This window comes from Dryobates pubescens, chromosome 7, assembly GCF_014839835.1.
Source record: "Dryobates pubescens isolate bDryPub1 chromosome 7, bDryPub1.pri, whole genome shotgun sequence".
Lineage (NCBI taxonomy): Eukaryota > Metazoa > Chordata > Aves > Piciformes > Picidae > Dryobates > Dryobates pubescens.
Window position 1 is genome coordinate 4,510,667 of NC_071618.1, and position 16,054 is coordinate 4,526,720.

A 16,054-nucleotide genomic window follows, 5' to 3' on the forward strand; every position below is an offset into this window, starting at 1 on the left:
TCACCATGCCTTTTCAGAAATTGCTGGGGAAGTTAGCTCTTTATTCTTCAGACCATCACTACTTAGCAACAAGCAAGAATGTAGAATAGGTGATATTATTAAAAACTGTTATGGTGGGGGTTTTATGCAGTATTTTATTTAACATTAGAGAATGCTGTTGATTAAGAGGTTTGGTATACTTTTTAAATACAAATAATTCAAATTAAAATAATTGCTGAGTGTAGTTCTGTCTAACATGATTAGGAAGTCTCATTCTCCCAATAAGTCTTCAAATAAATCATCAACTTCTGACATGTGGGTTAGTAGGGGTTTTTTATTTGTTTTCAATTTCAGTTTTGAGGATTTTTTTTCTTTTTTTTTTTCTTTTTTAACACATCTTAGTGGTCTAATTTCAATAGTTCTGACATGGTGTTCTCTGGTAGATTTAATTGTACAAAGTGGTATCTTGACATTCATCAAATCACTTGTAAATCTTAAGTACTGAAATTTGATTACTACTTAAGTCTTTCATTGGTGAAAGTTATTTGTGTAACTGTAATTCTAGTGCTTTTAATTGAAGTTTTTCCAGTTCTTCACCGCTAGGTTTTAAAAGTGCAGTCAAGGACAAGCATATAGACAGACATCATGCAGAGAGAAGTATTTTTGTCATAGTTTTAAATTGTATCTTCTGTACTCTTTGCTTGATGTATTTGTGGTTATAATGAACTGCTTTAGCCATATTTAGCAGTCCTGAGGAGAGAGACTTGGGGGTGCTGGTGGACAAGAAGCTCAACATGAGCTCTGTGTGCACATGCAGATCCTGGGCTGCATCAAGAGAAGTGTGGCCAGCAGGTCAAGGGAGGTGATTCTCCCCCTCTACTCAGCTCTGGTGAGACCCCACCTGGAGTACTGCATCCAGTTCTGGAGCCCCTATTACAAGAGGGATATGGACGTGCTGGAGCGTGTCCAGAGAAGGACCACGAGGATGAGCAGAGGGCTGGAGCACCTCTCCTGTGAGGACAGACTGAGGGAGTTGGGGCTGTTCAGTCTGGAGAAGAGAAGGCTCTGAGGTGACCTAATTGTGGCCTTCCAGTATCTGAAGGGGGCCTACAAGAAGGCTGGGGAGGGACTTCTCAGGATATCAGGTAGTGATAGGACTAGGGGGAATGGAATGAAGCTGGAGGTGGGGAGGAAGTTTTTCACCATGAGAGTGGTGAAGCCCTGGAATGGGTTGTCCAGGGAGGTGGTTGGGGTGCTGTCCCTGGAGGTGTTTAAGACCAGGCTGGACAAGGCTCTGGCCAGCCTGATCTAGTGTGGGGTGTCCCTGCTCATGGCAGGGGGGTTGGAACTTGATCCTTGTGGTCCCTTCCAACCCTGACTGATACTATGATATTAATTGCAAGATCAAAGAAAACACATTGAATCAATAATATCACCAAGTAGTTGCTGAAAATATTTCTATTACTTCTTAAGTACTTGTTTTCAATTTTGGTGTTTTGTGGACACCATGTAGGTGTAAAATTTGCTACAGAATGAATGAATGGTGGAAATAAATACACTATCATTGTGTAGAATCATAGAAAAGACCTCTAAGATTCAGCCATCAATCTAACACCACCATGGCTATCAAACCATATCCTGAAGAGTCATGTCTGTGTATTTTGAACACCTCCAGGGAAAGTGACTCCACTTCTTCTATGGGCAGCCTATTCCAATGCCTGACCACTCTTTAAGTAATGAATTTTCTCCTAATAGCCAATCTAAATGTCCCCTGGTGCAACTTGAGGTCAGTGCATAAGTACACTGTTGTAGAGCACAGGCTCTTAAGCCTTGTAGAGCTCCTGTTAATAAAAACAGAGCTGCCTTGTAAGAGAAACAGAAGCTATTTTAATCTGTTTAGAATTTGAAGTTCCCATGTGGTTGGACTTCCTTGTCACAGACCTGTAAGAAAGGGAAGCCTTTTCACTCAAGAACAGGCATTTAATAAATTTTATTTTAAAAACCCCAAACAATTAACAACCAACCAACCTTCAGAACCTTTTCCTGCTATGTTGCTTTGAAGCTTTCTAGCTTGTCAGAGAAATGTAGACATGACAGTAGGGGCACATCTGTTGTGTCTCTTGGAGAATTGGTAACGTGACTCTGTTGGTATCTTTAAGCAGCTGATCTACAGGAATTTAAGTTTGTCTCTAAAGAGAGGAAGTAGTTGAAGTTTTTATACACAACACAAATTCTCACTCAGTTTCCTAGAGCATGTGTTAAACCAACATATTCCATGGTTGAATTTGTTCAGCAAAAGCACTTTCTGTGCTGCTCTTCATCCTGATTTTCAGTTCTGTTGCCCAAAGTAAGCATGTTTGTGGGGCAGAGTGGCAACAGTGGTGACTCCTTTGCCAGTGATGAAACTGAGGAACACAGTGAGAGAGGCTGGTGGGGGCTCTGTTTAGGTGTGGTCTGGTTTGGGGGGGGCAGGGAGGAGCGAAAGCTGGAATAATAGCTTTTCTTCCATCTTCACTAATAATAGATCAGTCCTGTTGTGTGGATTACAGTCACTAGATGCTGAGAAAGGAGAAATGAGCTCAGTTTCAAAAAACAAGGAAGATATTTCTTCCATTCCCATCTAAAGTATGGGGGAGGTAGGAGCTGGCAATGCTGCTGCCACTGTAGTGTGGTAGGAGATAAATTGTATAATAAGGAATTCAAAGAAGCATTGCTACTTTCTTGAAACATTTCTGCCTCAGGATTGTCTTCAAAACCTAGACATAGTTTAAGTGGTCCTTTTCAGTTCTTTGGTGATGGTTGAAGATCTAGAGATATGCTCAGTACAAGTAGCTCTGCATAGGGAAAGTGATAGAAGAACATATTGCTGATGCAACAGGGTCTACAACCTCACTATCAATTTGATATATACATAATGGCAGAAGAATATATTCATTTGGAATTACTGTTGCTATTATGCATGATAAAATAGTTATCCAGAATGCAAAACAAAGTCATGGTTTATGGTTATTTTTATGAACCTTTCAATATATCTGTGAAAATTTTAAATAAGTTTGTGTATCATCTATGTCCAGTAAAATTAGCATTAAAGGAATTGAATTCTCTGCTTTGTGAAACTAAAATCAGACATGCTAACAAATACCATGTTATCATTTCTTAAAGAAGGAAAAAAAAAACCCTGAAATTGCAGAGCATGCTTATGCAAAAAAAATTAAATATATCCAACAACCACAAAGCAAAAAGTAAACATCATGCTCTTTTGTTACCTGCAGCAAAAAGACTTGAAAGCAAAGAAAATTGGTTAATATTTTTGAGAACTCAAGGTACAGAGTTAATGCTTCTTTTACTGCTAGATAAAGGACTTTCTCTGCTGGATGTATGCATCAGGTCCTTTATCTGATCCAAGATGAAGAGCTAAAAGCATCAGTGAATGCAGAACCTGTAGCTTGTTGCAGCTCCAGTGCTACCTGGTGCTGGGAGCAGAGATTCGTTCTTTTTTCAGTTTATAATTGCATGTATTATATTCTGCTGAAAGTTTGTCTTAAATGAATTATTTACTAGGGCAGGCTATTTAAAGGATTTGATGCTTCAAGAGTTTGAAACTAACATATAATGGAAACCATGATATATCTGACCTTTCCACAGATTTTTCTTATATCATGGTTGCAGTAAACTGTCACAAGGCCAAAGGTGTGAAGAAATCTTGTTGAGTGAATAAATTCGTTCTCTTACTAGAACATAATAAGTTCTCACCCTTCCCTCCCCATCCAGTGTGTTTGTGTGCTTGGATGTACAATTTGACATTTATAGATGACAGAATGAGCCTCTATTGTAGTCATAATTATGTTCTGAAAAGATAAAAGGATCGCCTTAAGTCGGTGTGGCTGCTTGTACTGGTGTCTTTGGCCTTACTTCCCTCAGTTGTTACCTTTGATGAGGACCCTTGGGTTTACCTGTTCTGAACCACTTGTGCTTCATCATGTAATTGTGTTTGGCCTTAGAGCAAACCCAAAAATTATCTCCCAAGGAAGTGTAGCCATTCCCTATTGAGGAGAGTTGCCACATTGCTAGTAGCTCTTCCTGCTCCCTGTTCCAGCCATGGAGGCAGAGCACTTTGCTCTTGCATTAAGGTTGCATCTGAACCCTCAGCTCTTTTGATGTTTCTTTTCTTTCTTTTTTTATAGAATAAAATTCTTTAAGCAGTCTGCTAATTATGTCTCTTCTGAGGCAGTGAGAATAAGTACTTTTGTCGTCTTTTTTTTTTTAAACAAAGCAGTGTCTAGCACTGGATTTCTTACATTAGGTTCCCTTCGGCTCTTGGGAGGACTGAAGTCTGCTAAAGCAGCAGATGTGGGACTGTAGTGTGGGTCACTGCATTGCACTGTGCTGCTTGCATTACACACTTTCCTGTAAGTGTGTGCTTGTGGAGGGGAGCAATGACTGCAGTTATTCAGAAAATGTGGTTTCAGTGCACTCTGCAATATGTCCTCTCCTTATGCCTTCTTCTCATCCTAGTGCATGAAGGTGGTAGCAGAGAAGAAACAGTCAATAGTAACTGATTTTGGGGTCTTGAATATACCTTGTTTGTAGCTAGGTCACCTTTGTAAACATCAAACTAAGATGGCCAGGGAAATCAGTACCCTCCTACGTATTCTCAGAGGTACATTTTCCAATGAATTCCAGTGACTCCAAGGACAAGCAATTTTACTATGTTGAAGTGACAGCAGCTTCTCTTTCTACTGTCTTAGCATTATTCAGGAATTCTCATTTAAATGTGAATATTTCTCCCAATATGCAAACCTAAATACATAGAATGCATACATAGAATAAACCAGGTTGGAAGAGACCTTCAAGATCATCGCGTCCAACCCATCAACCAATCCAACACCACCCAAACAACTAACCCACGGCACCAAGCACCCCATCAAGTCTCCTCCTGAAAACCTCCAATGATGGCAACTCCACCACTTCCCCAGGCAGCCCATTCCAATGGGCAATCACTCTCTCTGTATAGAACTTTTTCCTAACATCTAGCCTGAACCTCCCCTGGCGCAGCCTGAGACTGTGTCCTCTAAATAATTTTTTTCTTCAGTATCACTGGGTCTCTTTTTTTTTTTTTTGAGGTGGGGGGGCTTGGGTTGTTTTAACCTTTTAATCTACCAGGGTCTTTCAAAGTATTGCTTTGATTCTTTTTCACTGTGTGGTCCCACTCAGATTCCAGTTTTCTGTTTCTCAGTTTATTCAGAGACCCGAACCATAGATCATTATATGATGTGAACTCATATTGTGCAAACAAAAGTTCTAAGTTAGCATTATACTAAGTAATTGGGCTTTGACTTAGAATGTACAAGAGAATTTCTTCCCTTTTTCTGAGCCTCAAAAATGTGGTGGGTTGTTGTGCGTGGAGTGTGCCTGTAAAGCAGGTATAGCTGTGTGCAGTGAATGCAGACCCCTAACATGCTATGTGAGAGAAAATGTCCACCTCTTGTTTTTGAGGAGGAAGGTTGCAGTGGCAGAGATGTGTTTCTTTGGGAGTTACTTCTTGACAGTTATTTACTACATAACTGTCTTCTGACAAGTAGTTGTTGGGGTTTCAGCAAACAGATTTGGAGAGACATGGCTGTTAACATGAATAGGTGGTGAGGCTGGAAGGGTGGACATTCAGGGGTGCTCCTTCTACTAGGTGACTATTTGTAGATGTCTTTTACACCAGAAAAAATGTTTAGGGTTTTGTCTGTAGATTATCTAAACTGTACATTCCTTGGGATCTTATAAATGAAAGAAAATGCAAAGTGAAAATATACTTTGATGTGAAAATGCTGTTCTTGTACATGGCCTCTACCAATTTACACACCTGTTGTTTTTTTAATTGTTTATTCAGGAAATTGTTCTCCAGAGCAGGAGCTGAACTTATTACTTACTAACTCATTGTTGAGTTTTAATCCTTAAAAGAAATTGTTCTCATTTGTGTGTGAGTTGTTGGGTTTTGTTTTGGTGGTGAGAGCCAAACCTCAGAGGAGACGGGCTGCTTTTTTAAGCAAGCTGCTTTCCCTTGTTACTTCCCCTTCAGTGATGGGGAGGTCTGCTTTGCATATGTAGTTGCCATTAACCTGGAGGGACTTGATTAATGAAGCTATGGGCATTGCAATTCACCGAGGAAGTTAGTATAAGAAAAGGAGGTATCTCCTTTGCTGAAAGGAGCGTTGAATAAAATTGCAGCATCTATGACAGCCTTCTAAAGAGCTCTGAGATCTCCAAATAAAAAGTTATTAACACTTCAGGTATTCTTGTGATATTTAATGCTTTAAAACATTAGTGCAGTACAATGCCGTGATTCTGACCTTGCAGTACAATTACTAAGGCTTTACATCATGCATGATACTTAGTATGGGTCATCTGATACGGAACACCTGTAACCTCAAAGAATCGCTGATTACATTACATTCAGGAGGGACTGTCTAGATGTCAAGAGATTGTCCTTCAGTTAGTATTTGCATCTTTGTCTTCTAATGCATTTCTTTGAATTGCAGGCCTATGTAATTTCTGCTTTGTAATGTATTTGTTGTAACACCTATTAAGCCTTTCATTTTCATGTACAGAATTGAAGGCAAAATTGAGCAAATAAAAGGTGAAAAGACCAAGTTAGTACTATAATCACCCATATCCAAAACAGAATTATTTTGTCACAATTACCTGGAAGAGTCTTTAAATTGGAAGGTTGTCGTCTTACATTCAGGGTAGTCTGCTTTCTTCTTGCTTGTTTTTGGGTTTCTTTTTTGAATTGAGTGGGTTTGTGTTAGCAACACCTTTGTATCCCTGGGTGCTGTCCCGTGCACCTGTTTTACTTCATATAAATGCGAGATAACTAAATATAAACCATCATATACTAGAGGAGAAGGGGAATACAACCTGTTGTATACTTACTGAGAAACAGGAGCATGTTTTAGGGTACACAGTTTGGAGCACCTCCTGCTTATTAGAAATTTCTTTGTGAACATTTTGTCAGTGTTTGTGAAGGAGAGGCAGAGTGGTGTGGCTTTCTTTCCTGCTGTACACAAAGGGAACAGACAGCACTTCGAAGTCTTACAGGCCTACTGTGCCCTTTCCCCATACCTTATAAATCTGTTGCTAGAATGATAGGACTGCTTAGGTTTAAGATAGTCCTGGTTCTTTTTTTCTTATTGGCACATCTTACAAAATCAAAAGTGTCATTAATAAAATTGCAAAGTGGGTGGAAATATCTGTAGTGTTCTCTGTTTGAAAGCAAAGACCGTGCATTTCCAGCAAACTCTATTAAATTTAAATTTGCAGACAGAAATTGGAATCACCCATCTTGAGAAGTCATGTTTATTTTTTGTTATGCCTTCTATTTAAGATTGAGACAGCTGTTTTCCTTATTCCATAGGGGATTTAAAATTTAAGCCTAGTGAGATGTCACCTTCTTTTCCATATACATGAGCTGGTTGATGGAAGCCTTTGGATCATGTATTTGATGCCTTTGGAAAACTCTGTCTAGATACATCCCTGTAGTACATCTTGCATTTTAACTTCTTGCTTTTACATGCTCTGGGTTCAGGAAGCTCAGTGTCTGGTACTAGAATTTGAATGTATATTCCCTGATAACAGATTAGCATGTTTAACACAGTCTCCATAACAAGAATTAATGCAGTCATCGTTTTTAATTTGGTTGTTGAGTTGATTTCTTTATGCAAGCCTTGGTATGAAACCTCAAGTGTTTAATGTATAGGAAAATTTGACACTACTTTTTCCTGTCTTTGAAAAAGAGAGTGAGAAAGCAGCCTGGCTGCCAAAATGTCAGAATTTCACTGTGACATTTAGAAAAGAGTTTCAATTTTCTGATTTGTTCTGGTGTGGTGGTTTTGTTTTTTTTAGATATATTCAGTTTCTTAAAGCAGATTCAAGAAATCTATTAATGAGCTGTAAGGTTTCATTTCTGTATCACAAATGCAGTTGAAGATTTCTAGAATTTATAGCAGTGTCCTTTAAAGAGTGCTATTGATGGAGGTGTTGCATCTGACTGTCCCATATGGATATTGGCCATTGGACCTTTGCTGGGATACTGGCCTTGTAGGTGGAAGGAAAAAGAAGGGGTGGGAGGTTTCAGACTGAAAATGTACAAAAGTGATTTTTCTTTCTGTGTAACAGAAGACATTTCAGTCTGCTGAATTGCTTTTTAATAAGGAAGCAAAGACAATTAAAAATTATAAACTTAATAACTAGCATAAAGCTAAATGAATGTCTGATCTGGACTTCTCAGTTGTCAAGAAGCTATATGTTTATCCTGGACAGTGGGTGAATGAATTATTTAATTTACATTGGTTTATGTTTTTTCTTAGGAATTTTCCTGAAAAGCTAATTTTTTTTGTTTGCTTGGTTTTTTTTTTTTAAACCCAGTGTACACTTTGCATACTTATCAACTACATGCATTAATATGCAATATAATTCAAAGTATTAATATTAGGAGATGAATAACTAACTTGGCAGTCAGAAAGGATAATTTTTTTCCCGAACTGCTTATGTGTGAAGGCAGAATTGCAGTTCTATTAAAATGAGCAAGAAAAACCTTTAAGTATCTTAAATAAAAATTGTCTAAAATACTGAATAAATATTTTTTTAAAAAAAGGACTTTTGATTAAATTTGCTTGTGGCTACTGCATCTGACACAAAACACTTGGTTAGTAAATCAAGACTTTCTGGTGACATTTTCTTTTGAAGATTTTTACCAAGAGGAGAACTGTTCTGTAAAATCTAATTGATATTTGGGGGAACAGAAACATATTTCCATCTCAGTTGAAATGGATTTCTTTGCTTTTCATGTTAAGTCACTAAACTTAACAGATACTATTTTACAAGTATTTTTTCTAACTCTTTCAGAGATGATGATTATTATTCAGTATTTGAACAGTATTTATACTGGGAATTCTCCTAGCTCATTTGTTTGGCTTCCTTCTATTTATCAACTTCAAACTTGATTTGCTTGAATATTTCAGCTGTTCGGCAGAAATTGTCTTAATGGATGGTGATGTTAAATTTTCAGCTGTGGAGTGGTTTATTTTAATTTGAATTATAATGGTTGAATTTTAAAGACAAAACCCATTATTTTTAAAAAATCTAATTAAAATTAAAATATCCTCTTTGTGCTGGCTTCTGTGGTGGTATTTTTAAACCATAAAGCAAGTGGTGCTGTTTAAAGCATTTTATTGTGGCAGAGGGTGCAGTAATTGAGATGCATTAAAATTTCTATGGAATATTTTACAAATCACTGTTGGTTTTGTTGTTTGCCTTTTTATTTCCTTCCCCTTTCACTTTTCCCCTTTCCCCTTTCCACTTCCCTGTAATTTTTGGGACTTGGGTTTTTTACTCTTATATTCATGTTATGTTTATAGCCCATTCTTTGATGGCCTGTGTGAGAGTTGTAGCAGCATAAGTAAAATTTAAGAAGGTGAGGGAAGTGTCCCCCAGAATTTTCTTCCTTCTCCATCCTCTTTTCAATACCTCTGGTTTCATCTGTTAATCTAATAGCAAACAACTGCAAACTCAAATGGTGAAGCCAAGCATCATGCTGAAAAGTATTTCCACAAAGTGCAAACTGAGAAGTTGGGCAAGGGTGGTGCCACATGCAAGGAGAGAGGTGCTCAGCCCTGTAAACACAATCTTGGCACCATGATTGGAGGCCAAAAGGCACCACAGTGCTCCTAATGTCCTGCAAAAACCAGCCCGGCATTTCATTCATCTTGCTAGAAGCAGCTTTTGGCAGAAATGCACATCGCTGGTTGAATATTTTTGGGTGATTGTAGGGCAAGTCTTTTGGAGAAAGGCATGGCCTGTTTGGGCAACATGGGAGAGTCTTTGGTTACTTCATTGGATTTGTCAGTGCTGGTGGTATAGTCTCTAAAATCACTTGTCTGTCGCTGTTCTCTGAGTAATTCTCCTTTTCCACCTCTTCCTCTCTTCTCAAAACCTTCTCATTCTCAAAGTTCTCTTTCTGCCTCTGACCTTCCTCTTCCTGGCATCTCAGTTTCTTCCTCTGTGCTCTCATAGTCTATCTCTTTCAAAATCTTTGTCTTGGTCCCTGAGGTCCTTTACAAACTCATATTTTGACAATTTCCCCCCACCCCACCCTCCTTCTTTTGTCTTCCCATCAGATCATTTAGCAGATGCACTACCCCCTTTTTTTTTTTAAGTGCCTCAGAGTCTCATTTTTGGGTTTCTTGGGTTTTTCTCCAGGTCTTTTTCTTCTTAGGATAGACTGGTGAAAAGACAAGGATTCTCATGTTTGTATTTCTAGAAGATTTTAAAAAAATTAAAACATCTATGAAATTTGGTTTAGAGAGATAAAAAAGAGATATACTGGGTTTTGCCTGCTTTTGGTTTTGACTGTAAATAAGCCTGCTTTCAATTCAACTCTGGTGTCAGTTCCTGTGTTTTGACAATGCGATACAGCGTAGTTTATTTTTGTTCCAGTTGAGGAAAAACCTTGCTGTATTTGTAAATAGACTATCAAAGAGAGTAGCTGGAAGTATTTCATGTTCTAATAATTCAAGATCTCTGTTTCATGACCCTTATCGTACTTGAGCTAATTTTTTGCCTATTTACAGCTTTGTGATAGAAATATAGTACTGATGGAAAACTAATTTCAAACACAAAAGGCTTGAATACATTGCACAAAAATCAGTTCTGACTTGTTATGAAAGAATCTGTTAAGATATGTAAATATAGCAATAAAAGAATACATGCACAAAGCTGATTTTCTAATTGCCGTGGGGAGAGGGAAGGAACACTATTATTCTGCAGCACTTGTTGTAGTTCCAGCTATATCTTTTGATTTAAAACTAGCTACTTCAAAAGTTATACTGGATATTTGAAGGGCACCATTTGGTAGAAATCTAGTTCCTTAAAGAATTAGTTTCCAAGAACTCAGTTGTATTTAGACACTTTTCTTGTTGGTTTTGCAATGGTTTATGTAGTTTAAAGGTCACTAATTTGGGGGGGTTTGGGAGGTGTTCTTCCTTACCCCCTCTCAATATTTTAAATAAGTTGTTAGAGTCTTCTTAAGATGTTGCATCTAGAATATTTCTCAAAGCAATTGGGTTTGTTTGTTTTTCTTTAATCATCTAAGTTTGGTGTGGTGAGCAGGTCTTAAAATCAGATAGGTTTTTAGAAAAGATGGAAGTTGGAAGAATTCAGATGGCACTAGTTTCACTTGCCAACCATTCTGCAGAAAATTGCTTTGAGTATTGACTAATTTCTTTTTATATATGGAGGATGGGTGAATGCAAAAGTCAGAAATCTGAGGTATCAAATAAAACTCCTTTGGAAAAGAACTGCAGCTATATTTAGTCTATTTGAAGTTATGCCCTTGCACAAGATGTAATAAATTTAAGGACTAGTTTTGGAAGATGCTAGACAATTTGACTGCAAACATCTAAAGTTAAACATTGAAGATAGGCTCTAAACTAGTGTGTTGTTAGTAAATAGAACTTAATAAAACAAATGTGAGTACAGATCAGCCTGCAGAGATACAGCCATGTTGGTGAATCTATTTTTTTCATCTCTGGGGATGAGCAAAAGCAGTTAAAATACAAAATGTGGTCACACATCAGTTTAAGGCAGGGACACCAACCCACAGGAGTATGGAAATACTCATCAAGTAAGTCTTCCTAAAATTAGGAAATGATACTTTGTAAATATATTTTTCTAGTAAAGGTAGCATGTAATGTAAGCCACAATTAGCAGATAGAATATGAATTTTTACTACTGGCAAAGAGAAAGTCCCTTTCTACATGAGTGGTATGCCCATGATTGATAAAGTATGTATTAGGATAACATTTTAAAGATAAACTTGTTTATTCTGAGCACTATTTCTCACAAGGATCATAGCTATATAGCCTTCATTCAGTGCTTTCGTTAAAGGCAGAAGGAGAGAGAAATCCTTTGCTAGGATTTAGCAGAAGGGTGGACAGTCTGTGCTGTTTGATAGGCATCTGTGCTGTTTGATAGGCAGCCAAACTTTGGTCTGGGAGTGTCCAGCATGGCAGAAGACAAAGGTAAAGGCGAGGGAAGCTGGCACTGTCACAGTGTTGAGCCAAAGGGGAGTGACCAGAAGGAAATTCCAACACTTCAAGGTTTGGGTTTTAGGGGGAGCTCAAGGCATTTCCTGGGAGAGCTTAATGAAAATGAAGTGGGAAGGCTGAAAATGCTGCAGGGCCAGGGCTTTGAAGGTGCAAGCTGAAGGACCTACAGGTACAATGGGAAGGCAGTCACAGGGACAAGCTGGTAATGAAAGGGTGTGAAACTGAAGTTTGCACAATGGGGACTTAAGAGACAGGAAGCAAATTCATAGCAAACTGGTCTTCCTTTGGCTTGCTGCTCACAAAAACAAGCTATTCTTCAGAGCTGCAACTGAGCGAGGAAAGGAAGAGGTCATGAAGTAATGCGGGAAACATGTTTCTGAGTCCCCCTAGGACTAACCTCAGAGCCAGAGGATTTCTTTCACTACAAAGAGGAGGATTTGCAGTGGATCCCTTCACTGAAAATTATGCTAACCAGTTTTGTTGTTATCAATAATATATCCACCTTAAAGTTAAACCTACTCCCATCACTTGACAACTTGTTTGTAAGAATGAAAATGAGCCTAGCTTAGTGTGGGTGAGCTGTAGATTGTGAACAGAGTTATTTCCTCTGAGATGCCATAATATAAAGCAATCTTTTTGCTGCACTGCAATACTTTTGCTCCCACTCTTTTCCCATCACTTGAAAGCTCTCTCTTGCTTTGTTTCTCCTTGTGACAACTAGCTGTATTACAAGCTGCAGGTGAGCTGCAACCAATGAGTCAGAATTGGAAAATACAGTTGTATTTCACTGGTAAATAAGTTTTCATTAAAAGAAGGGCAGTAAAAATGCCAAAATTGTAACTGCAGTCACAAGTATATTTGACTTTTCCAAATTTGACTCCCAAAGTGCTTGAATGTATTATTTTTCATGAAATTCCTTACTCGGTTTTCATTCCATTCAGATGTAAGAATAGGAATCGTGGTCTTTCAATCCTACCCTTACAAGTAGCAGTAAGTGAACATTTCTGTTAGCAGCAGGTAATGACAGTGTTTACTCTTCTACCTTTTTTATAATGGAGTTGTGATTTTTGTCATAGATGAGTATGAAGCTTATAGACATCCTAACTTTATTCTTGCTTAGCTGTGAGCAGCGATCCTACTAAATTATATTTTTAGACTTGTTTCCTAAGGAAATGAAGCCTACATTAGTCACGCTGTCAGAGTCAGCTGTCATTGTCCGTCCATCTGTCCACCCTTGATAATTCAGCCAATTTCAAGTGAACTTGACAGACTGGCAGAAATTAACTAGTTTTCTCCAACTCAGTGCCTAAGAGGGTCATTGCTGGTGTCCCTCACTGGAGAAGAAGCCAGAGCAATCCCAGCTCTTTGTTCGGCTTGAGCAGGGCTGAAAAGCAGCGGGGTACTGGGCACTGAGTTGGGCTGGCCAGCCCAACAAAGGTAGGGAGGAAAACACCAGGGGAAATGGGGTATGCTTTGAAGGCTGTTTGGAGGTTGCAGTGGGGAACTGGAGATATGAGAAGGACCTGAGGGAGATGCAAAGGTATTCATATGCTAAGGGAACTTACGATGGATCTGGCAGGAGACAGTGGAGGCAGAAGAAGAGTAGTGCAGCAGGAGGTGTAAGGAGAAAAACAGGAACAGGTTTCCTTTGTTCTGCTCATGGAACGACTTGCTTCCTCTTCTGTCATAGGCACAGTTATGAATGTTGTAACCTCGTGGAAAAAATTGTGTTAGATAGTGTTGTGTGTGCCCTTTGCTGTGCTTGGCTGCAGATGAGTCTCTGCATAGATAGCTACCTTGGTCAAACAAACTCAAAACATAATCTTTGGTGCATATCAGTGCTACTGCAACAGGCTAGTCGTTACCATGCTATCAGCCTTAAAAGTTTGGTTACATTAAATGTTAAGCTTAAAATGAAAAATCTCTGCCTGCCTTTATTGATTAAGAAAAAAATGTGATGTTTCTGATTTTCCCCCCCTGTTGTTATTGCTTGTGTTAAATGAAGGGGGTGGAAAGGAACATTTAAAGCTTCAGATGCACTATAGAAGTGTTTGCAACATAAACTCCAAGTGGAAGAAAGTGCTTGGATGATAACCTTTTGTTAAATATTTAGACACCTTTATCAGGCTCCAGAATTTTGTTTTTATAGATTTGTTCCTTTCACCTCTGTCAGCTTTTTTTTTTATTCTCTAGATACACCAGTTTATGGTATTGTCTTATCACACTGAATCCCTCTATCTCAGCGTTGTCTTTGCTCTGATTTTCAACTGGTTTTCTCCTGAGCAGCTACTTCATCATCTGCTATTTGTTTGGGTTGGTTTGGTTTTTTGGTTTATTTTTATTAGTTCTGCTGTAATTCCAAGAAGTGGTGTTCCGTATCTCAATTACAAAGCACATCAAAAACCTAAGCTTTTAATCTGGGAGGTTCAATCTTAGTGTAGGGCTTTATGTAGTGTGAATCTATTGAAATAAAGTGGCTTGGTTTCCATGAAGTTATAATAAACAATTTCCCCTCTTTCATAACAGAACATCCCTTATGTTATATTTGTTTATATTGCCCTAGTTTAATGCTTCTTACTTCTGATACATCCTTGTCTTTTGGTTGAAAAGTATCTCTAAAGTGATGAAAATTTCTAGTCTTGGCAGAAATCAGAGCCTGGCCAGCTTCTGATTAGTGCTTGCTTGGACACTCTTTTCCTGCTATTGTCTCCTCTGGTACAATAAGCTGCTCTCCCTCATTTTGCTTGAAAGCCACCGGTTCTCAGCTGAAATGATGTGGTTGAAATAACATTAGGATGTAGCAGGCTCCAGCAGGAAGCAAGGAGCTGCTGGGGAAGGTCAGGAAATACTTTAGGATCATTGGAATTTTCTAACATGTTCTGAAACATTAAGACTGTGTTAATTAATGAATTTAACCCTTTTAGTTATCAATCTGTGTGAGGTTGTGTGTGCTCTGTACAGCTAGCCCTGGGAAATCTGTTAGTTTTGCACTGAAGAAGCGCTTTAGTTGAATCTCCCCGCTGTATGTGCATTTACATGTGTGTATATAGGTGCCTGTCTGTCTATACATTTTTTATTTTTTTTAAATTCACACACTTTTCAGCAGTGGAGTGATCAGATTGGATAGTCCTGAGTGCTAAAGATGAAGGTTGGTTGTTGGTTTGGGTGGAGTTTTGTTTGCATTCAATCTGCTGTGTCTATGTGGACTCACCTGCCAGCGCAGCTCTGGAAGCACGGAGAAAAGTACAAATGCTTCTATCTCTGTCTTGGTTGTTGCTTTTTATCCCTGGCATGACATTTTGGTTGTTGCTTGGTTTTGTGCTATACTGAGATTCCATCTTTTGTTTGCTCTTCAGAATTTTTATAAGTGATTTTCACAAGAGTGGGCTCGTTGTTCACTGTATAATTCGGTGCATATATAAGGCTTAAGCAGTACTTGTTGCAAAAGTTTGAAAGTCGTACAGTTGTTTTTCCATATTTGAGTAGGCATTTGTGTGGTTCCTATAATTACCAAAAAAAAAAAAAAGTTATGTATTTATTCTTACTGTTGTTTCTTCTGTACATTGTATTTCACGTTATAATTAAAGACACAACAGCACATCAGAATTTACAGATTACAGGGGAACGCATGCAAATGGTCGTCTTCACCGTCAGGCTTACGCTTTTATAGTGCATGATGAAATGTAGATGAAAGAGGTGTGGATTTCAAAAGAGGGCTTGCAGTTGGAAGGAATTGCAGCTGTAGATGCCTGGGGACTGACTAAAGAATGAAGAATGCAAAATGTAATCTACTGGGGAACTTGAACTTTTATTGCTGCACTAGTTTTATTTCTGTGGATTTTCTTTCGTGTTTTGCTGGAGCCAAATTGAAGTCATCACTAAAACTGAAAGGCATGATCATTTGGCCAGGTTTTCAAAAGATACAACAGCAAGCTGTGCAACTATTCTGGTGATTAGCAGTTCTTGTAGTGAAGACACCA

At 38.4% G+C, this 16,054-nt stretch overlaps 1 protein-coding gene across 5 annotated transcripts in view; it reads left to right on the forward strand.

Annotated features, from left to right (window-relative positions):
* The window catches only part of NCK2 (NCK adaptor protein 2), a 98,202-nt gene that overhangs the window by 69,688 nt on the left and 12,460 nt on the right, over positions 1-16,054 (forward strand). The gene's annotated exons all lie outside the window — the stretch shown is intronic.